The 17,109-nt window shown below is 39.4% G+C and overlaps 1 protein-coding gene and 1 long non-coding RNA gene across 3 annotated transcripts in view; one reads left to right on the top strand and one right to left on the bottom strand.

The window, feature by feature from the left end:
* Positions 1-17,109, top strand: part of LOC116722129 (WW domain-containing adapter protein with coiled-coil-like) — an 81,504-nt gene that overhangs the window by 21,019 nt on the left and 43,376 nt on the right. The window lies entirely within an intron of this gene.
* Positions 13,508-15,628, bottom strand: LOC116722156 (uncharacterized). The gene is made up of 4 exons (XR_004339714.1): positions 15,497-15,628; positions 14,640-14,710; positions 13,654-13,689; positions 13,508-13,525 (listed from the first exon to the last, which is right to left on the bottom strand). It is a non-coding gene; the product is annotated as an uncharacterized LOC116722156 (long non-coding RNA).

Here is a 17,109-nt window from a genome sequence, read left to right as displayed (position 1 = left end):
CTTTGACACTTTCTGAAAACCTGCAATACGCAGTATGGAGGTCTGGTCCTGCCAAAATTGGTAACAAATGTAGAAATGAATAAATGACTTGCCAAAGTAAGTAAAATGCTAAATATTGCATTCACAAAAATAAAAATGACTTCTTTCATTACATAGTGGAACATAAATCTGATTATGTTTCTCATTTTCACTATTAATGTAATAATGTGAATGTTATTTAATTTCCCTTTTTTCCAGTCTCATGGTTTCTGTCATGGAGTGGTGTGGAAAGCGGTGAGGGAAAAGCAGCAAACCCAGGTTGAAATGAAATTATGTTTTTTAATGGTGAGAATAATCCAAACAGTCCAACAACCAGGCAGCACAGCTGAGCTGAAGCAAAGGCTCAACGCCGGTAGCAACTGGTGAAACGAAGGACAACAAGCTAGTGATGGATCATCTGAACCAGGCTTCATGTAGCGAGTAATGAGGGGGCGTGTCCGATGAAGCCCCGCCCCAAGGCTTGTCTGGTCTTGTTGAAAACCACGTGACTGACAACAAACGATGCCTCACATTGCATGGGTCACGTGACTGCTTCATGTTGCGTGTCGGTTTTCAAAATAAAAGCATGATGAGCTGCTGCTTCATGATTATTGTATTTGATCCATCAGGGGAGGATTTGTCTTCAGCAGCAGCTGAAATAAAAGGAACCTTTTATAATTTATGTGTATTAATGATTTTGATGATGGCACTCATCAAAATGTAATATTTGTTATTGGTTTTCTCAATTGTTGATTATGGTATATTTTATGACTTTATATTTGTTTGTTTTTATTATTTAAAGCTTTGAAACTGTATTGTTACTGAAATGTGCTGCACAAATAAACTTGATTGAAAAGGAGCCAGTGAGAAAAAACAATCTGACATCTGGGAAAACTTGAGATGATCATTCACAAGATTCTTAAATAAAAATAATTAAACCTTCACCTCCACAATTATCACCTTCTTAAATTTCCACTATTTCTTTGTTCTGCAAAAATATATCAGCCTCTAACAGCAGAAACAGACTAAAGCTGCTGGAAGAGTAAAATTCTGGCTGATGAGTAAAAATATAAAGGATCAGATCAGAGAGCCAATAGGAATCCAAGAAAAAGAGAAATTATGAAGAATTTTAGGTTTTAGGCGGAAAATCAAAACTCAAAGAATAAAGAAAACTGTTGAACAACAAGCTGCACTAAATCACTAAAACATCAAATATTTATTGTCAAATCAGTGGATGAGGAAAGAAAACAGCCACTGACAATCAGCAGATACCAGGATTAGTTTCTCTATTAATCACTTTAATAACTGAAAAAGATTAAATAGGATTTAATTGACTCTCCTGTTACTAAACATGACTTTGACAAAAACCTGGAACAATATTGCATTTACTGATGTTTTTAAGTGACAGGCTGCCACAGTTCCAGCAGCTGATGTCACTAGTGAGAAATGAATGAAGCATCAAGTGATGAACCTTTGGGTGAAGCAAAGCTTCACTGCTTCATGAAGCTTCATTTGACCATCACTACAACATGCAGCCAGGGCAAAGACCAGACAGAACTGACAAAACAACAGCCAGACAAGAACCCGGCGAGGAACAAGGACCACAGGTGGAGTTAAATACACAGCAGGTAATCACAGAACGAGACACACCTGGGAACAATCAGGGGAGACAGGACAACACGGAGACTCAGGACACAGAAACTCAAAATAAATAATCAAATCACGACAGTTTCCTATTTTTAAAATTCTATAGTCTTAAATTGAACCCATAAATTCATTTTGATCTAGAGCAGTAAAATAACTGGAAGCAGGAAATTCTCAACCTTCAAGTTTCCTTCAGTCTTACTGATGAGTTTGTTCTGAGAAGCTTTGAGTCTAAATACAAACATCATACAGTGAAAGAAATAAAAAACATTAAAATGCTGTCATCACAATCATCAAGCAAATATACATCAAATATATTGATCAATATTCCATTTACTACTAATAAATAATCATCTCTGACCAGCTGGTTTTAGTCTGGATTTAAAGGATCTCAGTGTTTCTGCTGTTTTTCTGTTTTCTGGAAGTTTGTTCTAGATATATGGTGCATAGAAGCTGAATGCTGCTTCTCCATGTTTGGTTCTGGTTCTGCTCTACATCAGAACCAGAACCAGAACCTGAGGCGTCTGAAAGGTTGATACAACAGCAACAGATCTTTAATCTGTTCAGTGAACTGGACTGTATTCAGCATTTAAAGTCTTTCAGTGAAGGAACGTAGAGCTGGGTGGTGTAGAACCAGGTGGTGTCTCCATCCTCCTGGTTCTAGTCAGAACTCCAGCAGCAGCGTTCTGGACCGTTGGGTTGTCAATCAGACCTGTGAAGACGCTGCTGCAGGAATCAAAGCAGACTTCCTTCAGATGTTAAGCCTTAGTAATGGGAAACTCTCTTCTTTAAAGCAAACATCTCCCTCTACTGGTCATTTGAGAGAATAGGAGTTACATGTCATTTTGTGTGATCAGACAATTGAAAGGAAGGGGGCGGGGCTTCATGTCTGTCCTGAGACAAATCATGACAGAAGAGTTCACATCATGAAGAGGAACAATGGAGGGAACATTTCAACTGCGGCTGCTCAGTAAGTACAGAGTCAAAGTGTTAAAGTGTTTTTTTATTGTTTGCTGTTATAGTAACACAGAGTAGTTTTAATAGTAAACGCTGTATTATGAGACAGCAGACATATGTGGAGATGTTAGTTAGTGCTGACCTTAGTGCTGTGGTGACATTTACCAGATTTTGACCTACATCCATTATCTCCTGCCTTAATGTAATAATGGAAGGAGGACAGGTAGCCACCCACAGTGCTCTGTAAACCAGACAGAAGTTACTGTGCATGTCTTGTTATGAGGCTGACAGCTGAGAGGCCACCCAGAAATGTAGAGGCTGAATCTGTAGGAAGAGAAATGAGAGACAAGGAGATGACAGATGAGCTGCAGAATCCAGCACAGATTGACTCTGAGCTTCATCTCATCTAATGTTCATCCACTAGATAACAGGATAGATCAGTTAAACCTGCAGCCAATAATGCAATATGCTTGGGAGAGTCCTCTGTATTTGAATCCAGTTGTGGAGGTTCTGTAAATAACATCTTTCTATTTTGATGACAAAACAATCAGCATTCTGCAAAATATCCTGATAAGAAAAATCTTATTTAAAACCTGTGGCCATCATTAAAGTTCAATATACACACAATTGTATTTTAATTGCTTGTATAAAACACAAGCAATTCTCAGCTGGCAGGAGGAGAGGAGCACTCATGCCGTCTCCCACAGTTTGCCGTCCTGGACAGTTGCTCATGCCGCCAATATCAGAAACTGCCACTGAATCTCCATCTTGGTCATTTCAGCTCCTCTTGTCTCTTAGACAGTGACTTTTTTAGAGACTAGATTGTCTTCAAAATAGTCTTTCAAAAGTTCACCTTTCTCTAATATCACTTCTGAAACTGATCTTCATCCATCATCATCATTTCTGGTTGGCTAATCCCAGGTTTTATCCAGCTACTGCGTTTTCCTCCTGCAGTGCAAACCTCAACCTCTACAGGTTCTCAATGCAGAAGATATCATCTGCAAACATGATGAATCACTGAGTTTTCTGTCCATCACTATTGAATCAACTGGACGCAGATCCCTAATGCCTCTACCCGTTCTATGAACGTTTCTTTTCTCTGACTGCACACCTCGTTATGTACTTATTCCTCACTATGATACATTTCTGCTTTTTCAGATGAGGATCATTTTGTTATTAACACTGGAAAAAAATTCCATGTTTTTATTTTATTTTTTATTTCTTTAAAGGTCTGAAATTCCTGCTGTGGGTCATGACAAAGCAAGGTCAGTAAAGTGATTTATTGGGCCGAACCAAATGCAGTTTTCTCTCTGATCTTTAAAAAGCCTGACCTGAACTCTCAGGAAGTATTCATATGTCGCTCCTGCTGCAGAACATCATGTTCATATTCTAAGTTTACATTAGACTTCCTGTATCTGTCTTATCTTTGTGGAAGAATTTTGGTCTAATCATATTTCCAATGTTGTTTCAGTTCAATGACATTTGCAGACATTTGGTTCTGCTCAACCTCTTGGCAGTAACTGGGCCGTTGCTTTAGGTCGAAAATAGTTTTAGCAAAATATCCTGATCAAAAAATATCAGGATATGTTTTACTTAACTGGTAAAACACAAAGTTTAGTAGAAGTCTTTACACTTTCTCAGGATAGTGCTAATCTAAGCAGAACCTTGTATGCTTCTTTAAATGCAAGAGTTCAATCTAAATAATTTTAGAACTAAATACAGGACAGTTAAAGCACAAAAATGCAGAACATGAATTATTTTCTTGACTTGAAGTCATGAAAAGAAAAAGGTTAATTAAGTGAAAGTATTATTTCCCTTCATGATGAAGCAAAATAATACTTTCTTTTCATCACTAATATGATCTAATTAGTTTTTTCAAGGCCTGGCTGGATCCCAACATTAGACAATTTAAATACTGTATAATGATTAACTTCAACTGATTAACTTCTCCAGTCTACAAAGAGAAAAGGTTCCTCAGAAAATCACAAATCTGAACCAGAAAAGAAGTTTGTATAGCATAATCTACAATTTATATTTAATATTAACATAATTTACAACATAAAGAAGCCACTTAGCAATGATGAGACTTGAAATACACACTTCCATGTAAGGGCCGCCGCCAGGAATCTTGGGTCCGATGACAAAAAATTAAATTGGGCCCCCTGCTGTTACAATTTCTTGAGTCTATTTGACCCATAAAAGCTCCACAGTTTTAAAGGCTTGTAGCCTTGCTTTCTTGTCATGACAGTTTGTTATGAGACACATAATCTGTGAAAAGATGAATCTCCTCCCTGACCTACTACTGACGGTTAAAGATTATGATTGACAGCGCTAAAACCCGCCTCCTCTTTCTGATTGGTTGCTTCCAGAGAGCACTGGGAGAAGGTAGAGGAATTAAATTAATCTCAGATAATCTCTCAGCATATTGACAGTCTTAATATGTACTTTTTAAAATAAAAGTCAGTCAGGCCAGGGGTCTTTGAAATTGTCTTAACTTTCCCCCCTTTACGGCGCCTCTGTTTCCAAAAGTGTTAAACTCCTGCTGTTTCAATCCTATTGCTGGCTCTGGTTTGACCTAATTAACTGGAAGCTATATTTGTTTCAATATTTTATTTCCAGTCCTCCCAGTTCGTCTGACTGTGAGTCCCAGCAGATCTCAGTTCTTTGAATATGAATCAGTGACTCTGATCTGTGAGGATGAAACCAGATCTGATGGATGGACTGTGAGGAGAAACACAACCAAAGACACCAGGAAGAGATGTGGAGATGGATGGGGGAAATTAAATGGTTCTACCTGTAACATGAACTACCTCCTCCCAGAGGATACTGGTCTGTACTGGTGTGAGTCCATGTCTGGATCCTCCAGCAGCAGCAGCAGCATCCAGCTCTCTGTCTCTGGTAAGATCAGACTGTGGAGTTAGTGTTGCTGAAGCTGTGTGGAAATGGATGAAATGCTGTAGTTTGTCTCTGTGTTGAGGTGGATCAGTGATCCTGCAGAGTCCTGTCCTCCCTGTGATGGAGGGAGATGACGTCACTCTGAGCTGCAGAGCAAAGAATCCAACCCACAACCTCCCAGCTGCTTTCTATAAAGATGGCTCCTTCATTGGTGATGGACCATCAGGTCACATGACCCTCCTCCATGTTTCCAGCTCTGATGAAGGCCTCTATAAATGTAACATCAGCCGTCATGGAGAGTCTCCATCCAGCAGGATCTCTGTCAAAGGTCAGAGGTCAGCAGCTTCTCTGTCTGCTTCAACCTTCATCAGGAGACAAGAAATAAATTATTACCTTTGATTCATTTCAGAGAGAATCTCCTCCACTCCTCCTTCCTCCTCCACTCCTCCTTCATCCTCCACTCCTCCTCCTCCTCCTTCATCTCTTCCCACCATCTCAGTCGTTGTTTCCATTTTTATCTTTCTGGTTTTGCTCTCATTAATTCTTCTGGTTCTTCTGGTGAGACGATGTTTCTGCAGGAAACCTGAAGGTGAGCCTTAATAATATTTTCATTCATTTCAACAGGTTTACAATTTGTGATATTTATGTTTTGCATGTTTTGCTTGTTCAAAAACTCCAGCCAGGTTTAATGAAAGTTTCTCTGGTGAGTTTTGATGTTTGTTCTGTTTTATTTCAGATGAAGCAAAAGATGAAAAGGAAATCACCTACAGTGAACTGAAAACCTTCAGAAATCAGCAGCAGCCAATCAGAAGCAGCCGAGGTAAAACCTCACATCCTGGATCTGTGGTCATAACGTCTTACTTCACAGATCAAATCAAACATGTTTTCCATTTTCTGCTCATTCAAAAACACAAAAGATAAATTTCCATAAATAGATATTTTTCATGTCCAGTTCAGGTTTGACTCTTCAGTTAGATGGTTTTGGTAGCTGTTCACTGTTCCTCTGAGCGTTTCTGCAGCCTGTGGTTCTTCAGCTAACAGGCAAATTTTCAACACTCATAAAATACGTTGCATTACTCAAAACATTTCTCAAATATATGCAAACTGGATTTTACCTGCAGAATCCAGTTTCTTTCTCTAAATCATTAATTCATCCTCAAAGTTAAACATCTGTATTAATAAACATGTCAGTTCATCAGAATAATTAATTCTTGTTTCACTGAGTTTAGACCAAATAGTCACATTAAACTGATTCTGGAGGAAAGTTCTGATGTAAACTATGGATAAAGTTTAGATAACTTGTATTGTAAATTGTAATTATGGGAGATGAACAGCAAGAGACTGGAGAAGATGAACATTTATGATTTTACTGATTTGTTGACAGAAAGGAAAAGACAGAACTGCAGAGAACAAACTAAAGTAGAATAAAGTAGTAGAATAAAACCGTCTTCATCAGGAAGCTGCAGATCTATAGAGCTACATTCATTCTTTCTTCACCTCCTGAAGTTTTTCTCTGTTTGGCCTCAAACTCTCATCTACATCACAACGAATATCTTCTCTGGTGACGCAGCGTGGAAAGAGACTTTTAGCGTCTTATCCTCGCAAGCACCTGCTGTGATGTCATCACATGCCGTATCCATGGCAACCAGAATGGTCATGTGTGTGGCTGGTGGTCATTTAGTTTCCATCTCCGTTCATCAGTGGTTTCAGGAATGAAGAGGATGAGATGAACTCCATCAGCTTCCTGATGGTGGATTGATGGAAACTAGAATCATGTCCTCAGATTCTTCTGACTCTTCCTCCTCCTCTTCCTCTCTCTGGCTGTTGACTCGTCCAAATCTTCGTCCTTCATCATCAGAAATGTAACATCATGTTGGACAGATTTAGAAAAAAAGCAATAGAAATGTATTAGAATTTGCTTAGCATAACCTGTGGGGTTCCACAGGGATCAGTGTTGGGCCCCAAATTATTCAATTTGTATATAAATGATATAGTCAAAGCATCAAACCTTATAAAATACATTATATTTGCAGATGATACCAGTATCTTCTGTACTGGAGAAAATGTCCAACAAATTTCAGAGGTGGTCAATACAGGAATGAAAAAACTACAACATTGGTTCAAAAACAATAAATTATCACTAAATTTAGATAAAACTAAATTCATGACATTCGGAAACTGTGAAAAACAAGAAAATTATGCAATTAAAATAACTATTGACAGTGTTGATTGTTGTTGCGCAACACCCCCCCCCCTCCTTTCTCTACTCTCTCTCTCTCTACTTCCTCTCCTGAGAGGTGAGATGTGCTACCAGCTCTCCATCTAACGGGTTAATTGAGTTTTCTAAATCTGCTGGGATTTACCCTGTCCAGAACTGAAGTAAACTCTGTTTAAGCTGGTTTCCAGAAACGATTCGCCTGGTTTCTGACGGCCTCCATCCAGGTGTCCCACCCTTCTTCCCCCTGTGAATTAGCCAGACTGATCAGCCTACAGCCAACTAGTTTCACAGAGCACACCTGTTAACGGTCGCTCGTTCTCTATTTTACAACTTGCATTTGTTATTGAACCAGGTAGGTTTTAGTGACTCGGGCGAGTCCCAAGGATGTTGTTTTAAATTTGGGCTACCAGCAACCTAAAAACATTTTAAACTTTTTCCTCTCCAGAATCAAACATCATAGCTATTTTACAACCATCAAAGAACTTTAAGGTGACTCATTAACTGAATGTCCACAACATCTTTTAGATTTTCTTTATGCTAAATATTTTATTAGTAAAGCATTTTTGCAAGGGTCAGTACAGCTTAATTCAGTAGCAGAAATAATCAAATAAGTAAAATCAATCATCTAGTCTATCTTTCCCTACTGCTGACACTGAGAACTAAAAAAGGGAACCTTTGAGAGAGACGGACGGAGTTTGACGTTTCGAACCCCAGACCTGGCCTGATGATGAAGAAGGTGTTGCAGCAGGAGGAAGAAGTTGATCGATGAAGGCAGGGATCTCTGTAGGTCTGATGAGCTTCTTCTCCGCATGGATGGTGAGGTCACACAGGACTTGCAGGAAGGAAGGCACCAGTTCCTCTTCTTTGCCTTTGTTCTTTGTCTTTGCCTTTATCTTCATCGTTGGGTTGAGGCAGGGCCGTCGGTCGAATCAGGAACCAGGGTTGGGGCGGTAGGATCTTGTCCCTTCTTAGCGGCGCGAAGTCTCAACTTCCCCGTGGCTCTGAGGTGCGGTCCTCTGCTGTTCCTCAATCTGCTTCTCCGTGTTGACTCGTCTCCAGCGCCGCGGACTAAGAACAGTTGCTTCCTCATCTTTGTCTTTGGGGTCTGAACCCAGCCGATGAGAGAAGTGCGATTTGAAGCCACAGGTTGTGGGCCTGACCGGTTGGTCCCCATGAGCAGGACAGTCTTCGGCTCTGTGGCCCCGGCTCTTCTTCAGCTGCAGAGTTCTTTGTCCATCTCTTGGCTCGAAGCTGCCCGGAGGATCCAACGAACGGTTCCTCTTTTGCTCCCACCTTTTATAGGGTTTATCCACCTTTTGGTGCGTTTGCACCGCCTAGCACTGATGCCGTGCCTGTTTTATTGGCTGACTGCCCAGACAGATGACCTCACATCCATCACTGTCCTACAGACATTATGTCCTGATGTCTGTGCTAATGTCTCAGGGTTGCTCAACCTCCTATGTCCCTTGCCTGCATGACCTTTTCTCTGAAACGTTTACGTTGTTCAACAACCTGTTTCCAAATAAGGCGTTGATCATCTCTGCTCTCCTGTTAGTTCCCCTTTTCCCTTCCTTTCACCTTTCACCTACCATCTACCTCCAACATATCAGTGATGTTTAATTGCAGTTACACCTTTTACACCATTTCAAGTTCAATGTCAAAATCACATTTATATCACATTTATTTTCTTTAGCTTCTCTGATTTATCATTCATTTATGATTTTATAACCATAACTTATTAATTATCCTTATTATAATCTTAATGTGAGTTATTACAGATGTTTTTCTGAAAAGAAACCAAGAATAATCCATGATTCTAATTATTTGATACCAAAGTTACAGTTACTTGTTTTTCTTGTAAGTGTTCCCACAAATGTAAGTGTAAGTATTATTACAAGTAAACCAATATTAATATAAGTATTTTACTTTGAATCTTATGAAATTACTCAAAATGTTTAGATTTCATTCTTAAAACTTTCATGCTTTAAAATAAGGAATAGTCTCATTTATTTTTATAAATCTGCAGGCTGGAAACTTACTTCCTCTTTTTCCAGGAAACCTGCTTTTCCTGTTTAATGACTCTCTCTGACTGACTATGATTTCTTATGATTAGATAGAAAAAAGTAGAATTAAAGCAAAGTTTGCATGAGACAAAAACAACACACACAACCAGATTTATTTTATTGACACTTAAGTCTACTGTTGGGCCTTGATGTCACTACAAATCTGTTTATTCTGTATAACACACTCGTTGTACCACATTTAACATATTGTGTGGAAGTTTGGGGCAAAAAATACTAAACAACTTTACAGCCGTTATACATCATACAAAAAAAATCAATCCGAATACATAAAGTGGGATATTGGGAAACTTGTTGTTTTTTTAAATCAAATATACTGAAATTCTGGGACCTTGTAACATTTAAAACTGTTCAATTCATGTTTAAAGTAAGAAATCGTCAACTTCCACTCAATATAAAAAATGTTTTGTGACAGAGAGGGGCTTATAATTTTAAAGAACAATGAATTAGAACAACCAAGAAGAGTTTTTATCGGTGTGTGGAGCAGATTTATGGAATGGATTGAATGATGACTTCAAAAAAAGTACAAATATAAACCAGTTTAAAAAACTGTTTAAAAAGGAGTTTATTGGGAAATATGTTGTATAAGATGAGTGTTTTAAAGTCCATAAATGCTATTGATGATATAAAAGTGTTTAGATAATTGTACATCTAAAGGTGAAAATGTGAGATTTAAATATCATGTAAGGTGGAAATAATTTAAGTTTATTAAATTAAAGAGATCATAAGACCTGCTCCTTGTCCAACAGATAATATAAAATTGCATGTTAATTAGGCATGATAATTTGTTCTAATTTTAATTTCTCTTTTCTTGCTTTTACTTTTGTTTGTTTGAAATACAGTGAACCCTCGTTTTTCGCGGCGGTTACTTTCCAAAAAGAACCTGTGATCTGTTGTTACTGCTGGTTCACCTGATTTACCCCCTGAAGGGCAATAAAGCTTCTATTCTATTCTATTCTATTCTATTCTATTTATTCTATTCTATTTATTCTATTCTATTCTATTTATTCTATTCTATTCTATTCTATTTTGTTTTATTCTAACTCTGTAAAAGCAGAAACGGACTGATGACGTTCAGCCTCTTTATAAACCAACAGCGCCCCCCGGTGGTCAAACATGTTTACTGTCTTTGACTCGGACCTTTAATTTAAATACTGATGAACTTTATGAGGCTTTAATAAAATCTACTATAAACAAAGTGATGACGTATCATTTCCATGTGTATATTGTGGATTTTCTCAGCCTGAAATCAGAGACAATAAATCTGATTAAACTTGATGACGTCACTAAGTGACGTCATCAGGTGGAGCAGCGCCGTTCCTGATGCTTCTGGATGATTTTGGTTCCTTCAGAGGAACATGGACGTCCAGCAGGGCAGGCAGCTGGAATCAAACTCACAACCTCCCACTGAGCGATGACTACATTTCCCATGAGCCTCAGTTATTCTGATTCACTTCCTGCTGGAACCTGATGGATCTTACTGAGTTCCTCTCCGTAGACTGCAGGGGGCGCTGCAGGTGATGGTTGATTTATTGGTGAATAAACAATAATAAATAATCTGTTGATTTGTTACTGTTACAGGGCCTGATGTACTGATGCGCTACAACCTGCAGGGGGCAGTGTGCTTCTTTGCTTTACTCTTTACTCCTGCAGCTGGTCGCTCTGCGCAGCCTTGACCTTTGACTCCAAGTCAAAACACAACCTGCAGATTGACTCCTGATCCATTTAGTCTCCATGGAGACTCACCTCCACCTGCTCATTAACACATGACCAGGCTGTAGGTCAGAGGAATGACGGCTACAGCGTTTAAGATGTTAGTAACCATAAATACATTTTCATGGTCAATTCTCCAAAGGAACATGCTAATTAATGCTAAGCTAGTGGATCTGAAGGAGTTCCTGTCAGAGAGACGCCCAGAGAAACAGAGAACAAGACAGACCAGTCCGTCACGCTGCGGTCACCTCAACATGGCCACTACTGGACCAGACAGGTGGAAACTCTGACAGGACACGTTTTCACCAACACTTGGTTATTGGTGGTAAAATCCAGTTTCAGTTAAAAAGTCACTGATCCACCAGCAGCTGGTTTCTGTGGTTCAGATGAGATGAACAGGCTGGGCTAACTGGAAACAGGCTGAGACCACAGAGCTGGCAGGAAAACCACAGGCTGCTAACACTGAGCATCACAGACACAGAGCAACATGAAACACAAGATGGAGAAACAAACCAACACAATAAATCATTTCATTCATTTTAATGAAGAAACCAGTTAAACAACAGAAGGCTATGATGTCACACTCTGGTTACAGTTATTGACCGATTTTTAAATGATGTTTGTTGATCCGACTTTTCCTCCTCCAGTGAAACTCAAAGCTGATATTTAATCAGTTCAAGGGAACAGAAACACAAGGAGTTCCTCAGGGACGTGTCATACTGATATGTGGTAAACACGGTGATGATATAATAATTCAGATCATTAAAATCTTTATTCATCCAGGGTGGAGGAAATCATAACCACTGAGTTGGGCAGATTGTCTCCTGCAGGTTTAATAAGGAAAGAATTAGAAACATAAAAGGCTTTTAAAATGTCAGAAACCATTTTTATTAAGTAATTAATTAGTTAATGTATGAAGTGAGTGATTGATTTAAAGTGTTACCTTTGTGTTTGTGTCGATATAAAGACACCAGGATCAGAGTGGAGATGAAGTACGGAGAAAACACGACCAGGTGGATGAAAACTGGAAGACCCACAGTAAAAGGAGGAGGAGTGGAGATTGGAGAGGCAGCAGCTGATGATGATGATGATGATGATGATGATGATGATGATGATGATGATGATGATGATGATGATGTGAACAAATTCATAGATGAGGATGAAGCTGCTGTATCATAATGAAGGAGAATAAAACTCAGTTAGGAGACGGAGGATGAACTCAGAGACCCTGAAGCTCCTCACCTGTAACAGACTCACTGCTGGGTGGAGAGGAGGTGATGGGTTTCTCTGAAATAAAGAGAGTTAGTTTGTTACCATGGTGACGCTCACAAGTTTAAACCAAAATCCAGAGAAGCTGCTGACCTTTGACAGAGATCCTGCTGGATGGAGACTCTCCATGACCTTTGACATTACATTTATAGAGGCCTTCATCAGAGCTGGAAACATGGAGGAGGGTCATGTGACCTGATGGTCCATCACCAATGAAGGAGCCATCTTTATAGAAAGCAGCTGGGAGGTTGTGGGTTGGATTCTTTGCTCTGCAGCTCAGAGTGACGTCATCTCCCTCCATCACAGGGAGGACAGGACTCTGCAGGATCACTGATCCACCTCAACACAGAGACAAACTACAGCATTTCATCCATTTCCACACAGCTTCAGCAACACTAACTCCACAGTCTGATCTTACCAGAGACAGAGAGCTGGATGCTGCTGCTGCTGCTGGAGGATCCAGACATGGACTCACACCAGTACAGACCAGTATCTGATGGGAGGAGGTAGTTCATGTTACAGGTAGAACCAACTGGTTTCCCCCATCCATCTCCACATCGCTTCCTGGTTCCTCTCCTTGTGTTTCTCCTCACAGTCCATCCATCCTCACAGATCAGAGTCACTGATTCTCCCTCAAAGAACTGAGATCTGCTGGGACTCAAAGTCAGAGGAACTGGGAGGACTGGAAAGATACAATTATTATGATTTCAGTTCACAGTCAGACGAACAGCTGGAAGGAAAATCTTCTGCTTTTTATTTAGAATAAAACAAGTCTGACGATGAAACAAAATGTTTTTGTGGAAAACGCTGTGAGGTTTTAAATGTGTAGAGTACTTAGATACATTTAAATGAACCAACCTTGTGTTTTTGTGCAGCACAGCACTGAGGTCAGAACTAAAGAGAGAATAAAGAATCATTTTGAATAACTAAATATAAAATATATCTTCTATAAATATCCACATTGCTGGCAGTAAGTCAGTCTAGTTTCCGGTGAGAGTTGGTCTCCACCAGAGCTGCACTTTGTCACTGGTTCTGTTCATTACTTTCATGGACAGAACCTGTGGACCAGCCAAGCTGTTGATAGGATCTACACTGAAAGATGATTATATAAACTGTAGCTACTGTCAATGAAAACAAACTCTTTACTTTTTCAGGCCCTGGTGTCTGTGGTTTGTCGCTCTGCAGAGATCTTTGATAAAACAGTCAGACTGACAGGCAGCTCAGACCAGAGGTTATTATTAGGCTCTCAGCTTGAGGCCGAAACTCTCAGTCCTTTACTAATCTTAACGTGTTTCTCAGGTCCGATCAGCAGCACCTCCAGTCCATCACTGTGAACTCAGAGGTTCCTCTTGGACGTGTGCTGAGCTTCCTCTGGTTCTCCAAACCTCTCAGCTCCTCCTGACGTTCAGCTGATCAGACATGGCCGCTTGTTCCAGCAGCAGGAAGGAGGGATGACAGGATGCAGTCATCTCTCTGCTGCAGCTTCACTGATTATCAGAGCTGCTCTGTTATCCTGCAGCTTCACTTCTCTAGACGTTGCTGCATGTTGCACCAACGGCTGTTATGATGGAAACTACAACATGCTGCATGTCTGACATGAAGAGCAAATTCATCACAACTTTGACACATTTAAGCTTCAGATTCACACAAACAGGAAAAATTAAAAGTGTTTCTGAGAGGAAACATCTTCATTTAAAAACCTTTTTCTGCTGAACTGATTTCAATGCGACTGAACTGGATGTTTCTTTCTGTGAATAAAGCTGCAGCTGTCTCACCTCCCTCAGCTCGTCCTCTCAGTGTTTAACTCATTGAACCAGCAGCAGATGAACAGAGTCTGTACTCACTGAGCAGGAACAGGACAGATGTTTCCTTCATGGCGGCTCTCAGAGATCAGACTGTTTTCATCAGATCCTGTCTGAAAACACAAACACAATCTGCGGTTTTAGCACAGAGTAAAACCCTCCCTCTTCCTCAGAGGCTCTTCATCAGGTTTCACTCTGAAACAAGATGGAGGAAAATATCACACAAAGTGCAGCTTAGACCTTCTGACATGAAATAGAGAAGTTAAATGGTTTGATTTAACATGATCAGTTTAATTCCTCCCTGCTGGTTGTTCAGGTTTACAGTCAGTTTATTCATTAGACGGTAAAATATCTAATAAATCAGTCACTGCAGTGGAAAATAAAGTTTTCATTGTTTTATATAATAAAACTTTATATGAGTCACCTTTGTTGAGATACTTTCTAAAAACCAAACTTTCCTCTGGAGCTGAAGGTTTGTGTTTGTCCAGCAGGGGGCGCTGTTCCTCATGAAACCCTCAGGCCGCCATGATTTACACTTTGACCTCCAGTTGGGGTCAATCTGACACATTTACAGTTCAGATATTAAAATTGTTTTTATTGTTGGGAAACTCTTCATGTTCTCAGAAACAGAGAAACTTTGTCTTTTCCTCTGAAGCTGATGGTTTAATATTAAAGACAAAATCTAGTAATTTTTCAATTAAATTTGGAAATTGAATCAAATAAAATAAAAACAAAACAATAAAATAAAAACAAAACAAGGGTTACAGAAATTGACAGCAAATCATAATTTTTGGACATGTTGCATTTAATCTGAATCTTTTATCTGCTGATGTTTCCGTGGTCAGAATTTAATGTGTTTCTGATCTTTGAAACGTTTTTTAATAAGTAAAATTTCTGACCATAATCATAATCCTCTTCCTTGGATCGTTATGTTTGCGTTTGTCCAGCAGGGGTCGCTGTTTGCACAGCTACAGTATGGAGTCTCTCTGGCAGGTGGGTCAGCGACCTTATCCATCTGATCCATCTGGGGAAGAGATATGATAAATAGATTCTGTAAACGTTTCTGTTGTGACATTTAAAGGAGAGAAAAAGTCTTTTTTGTTTTCAGAAGTTGTGAAACATCTGGTCACATCTGTTTCACAGAGTTTGGGTTTATTCCAGAATCCTCAGCTCCTCTGATGACAGTAGGAACCGGGACAAAGTCCCAGAACTTTAACTGATCAACATAAAACTGATGTTGGTTTGAGACACAAAGAGGAAGTTCTGGGAACTTCATGATGGTGGTTTCCTGGTTCCTGTTGATGTGGCTGAATTTGAATGAATGTTGACCTTTGACCCTTTCAGTCAGAAAGAGGAAGAATAACTGAAGAGCTGAAGTTTAACAGGAACAATGGAGATTTTTCACTTTGTCACTTTAACACCTGAACTCAGAAGAGGCTCAGCAGCAGATTTATAACCTGGAGAGATTAACTCTTATTATCTCAATATCTCAGCTTAAAGATATTTGAAAATGGGATTGATATTTATGTAATGTTATGAAAGTTAAACTAGGTTAATCTATCATTTTACCCATGATGCCTCATTTATTTACCCATGATGCCTCATTAAAGCTCAGCCTGTCTGGTCCCAGTAGGGACCAGAAGCCTGACTGCAGCTTCCCTTCATGCTGGTTTGTTTCCTGCTGGAGATCAGAAACGTTGGAGCTTCAGCATCAGACTGGATCAGATCAGCAAACTGACTCCATGTTGGCGTCATGTCTGACGTTTCAGACAGGAAGAAGCAGTGAGGTCAATGTCTTCATGCTGGTGATGTTCATTAATGTTCATAAACTGGAGCAGACAGAATCTGACTAAAAACCAAACAGCAGCAAACATCATTTAGAAATGAATCAAACATGACAGCAGGTCACTCACTCTGGAGATACACACCATGAACACCACACACCATGAAACACAACACACACCATGAACACACACCATGAACACACACACATGAAACACACACCATGAAACACACACACATGAAACACACACCACACCATGAAACACACACACCATGAACACCACACCCATGAAACACCACCATGAAACACAGCACAACCATGAAATACCCACACCATGAAACACACACACCATGAAATACAGTGGAAATTAATTCATTTAAGTATAAAGGGGATGTGTGGTAGGCCTGTTTAATTAATCATGTGATTTATTGATTTATTGATTCATTGATTTATTGCAACAGGCCTCTATGTTATCAGTCTATTAAACCTGATGATGTCAGCGCATATTTAACCAGACTGTCTGTCTCATAATCTCCCTGAAAACATTCAGAAAGTTTTATTAGAATTTTTTTGTGTAATTTTCACTTGAAAAACTCTAATTTTAATTATTAATAAGATTAATAAGACAAACTCGCAGGTCAATTTTACTTGACATAAGCAATAATTAATCTCCTGTTTAGCTGATAAAATTTAAGTCTATTGCTTCAGGTTCAGTCTATCAGATTACAC

Source organism: Xiphophorus hellerii, chromosome 6 (assembly GCF_003331165.1).
Source record: "Xiphophorus hellerii strain 12219 chromosome 6, Xiphophorus_hellerii-4.1, whole genome shotgun sequence".
Taxonomy (NCBI): domain Eukaryota; kingdom Metazoa; phylum Chordata; class Actinopteri; order Cyprinodontiformes; family Poeciliidae; genus Xiphophorus; species Xiphophorus hellerii.
This window is presented reverse-complemented; position numbering and strand designations above follow the sequence as displayed.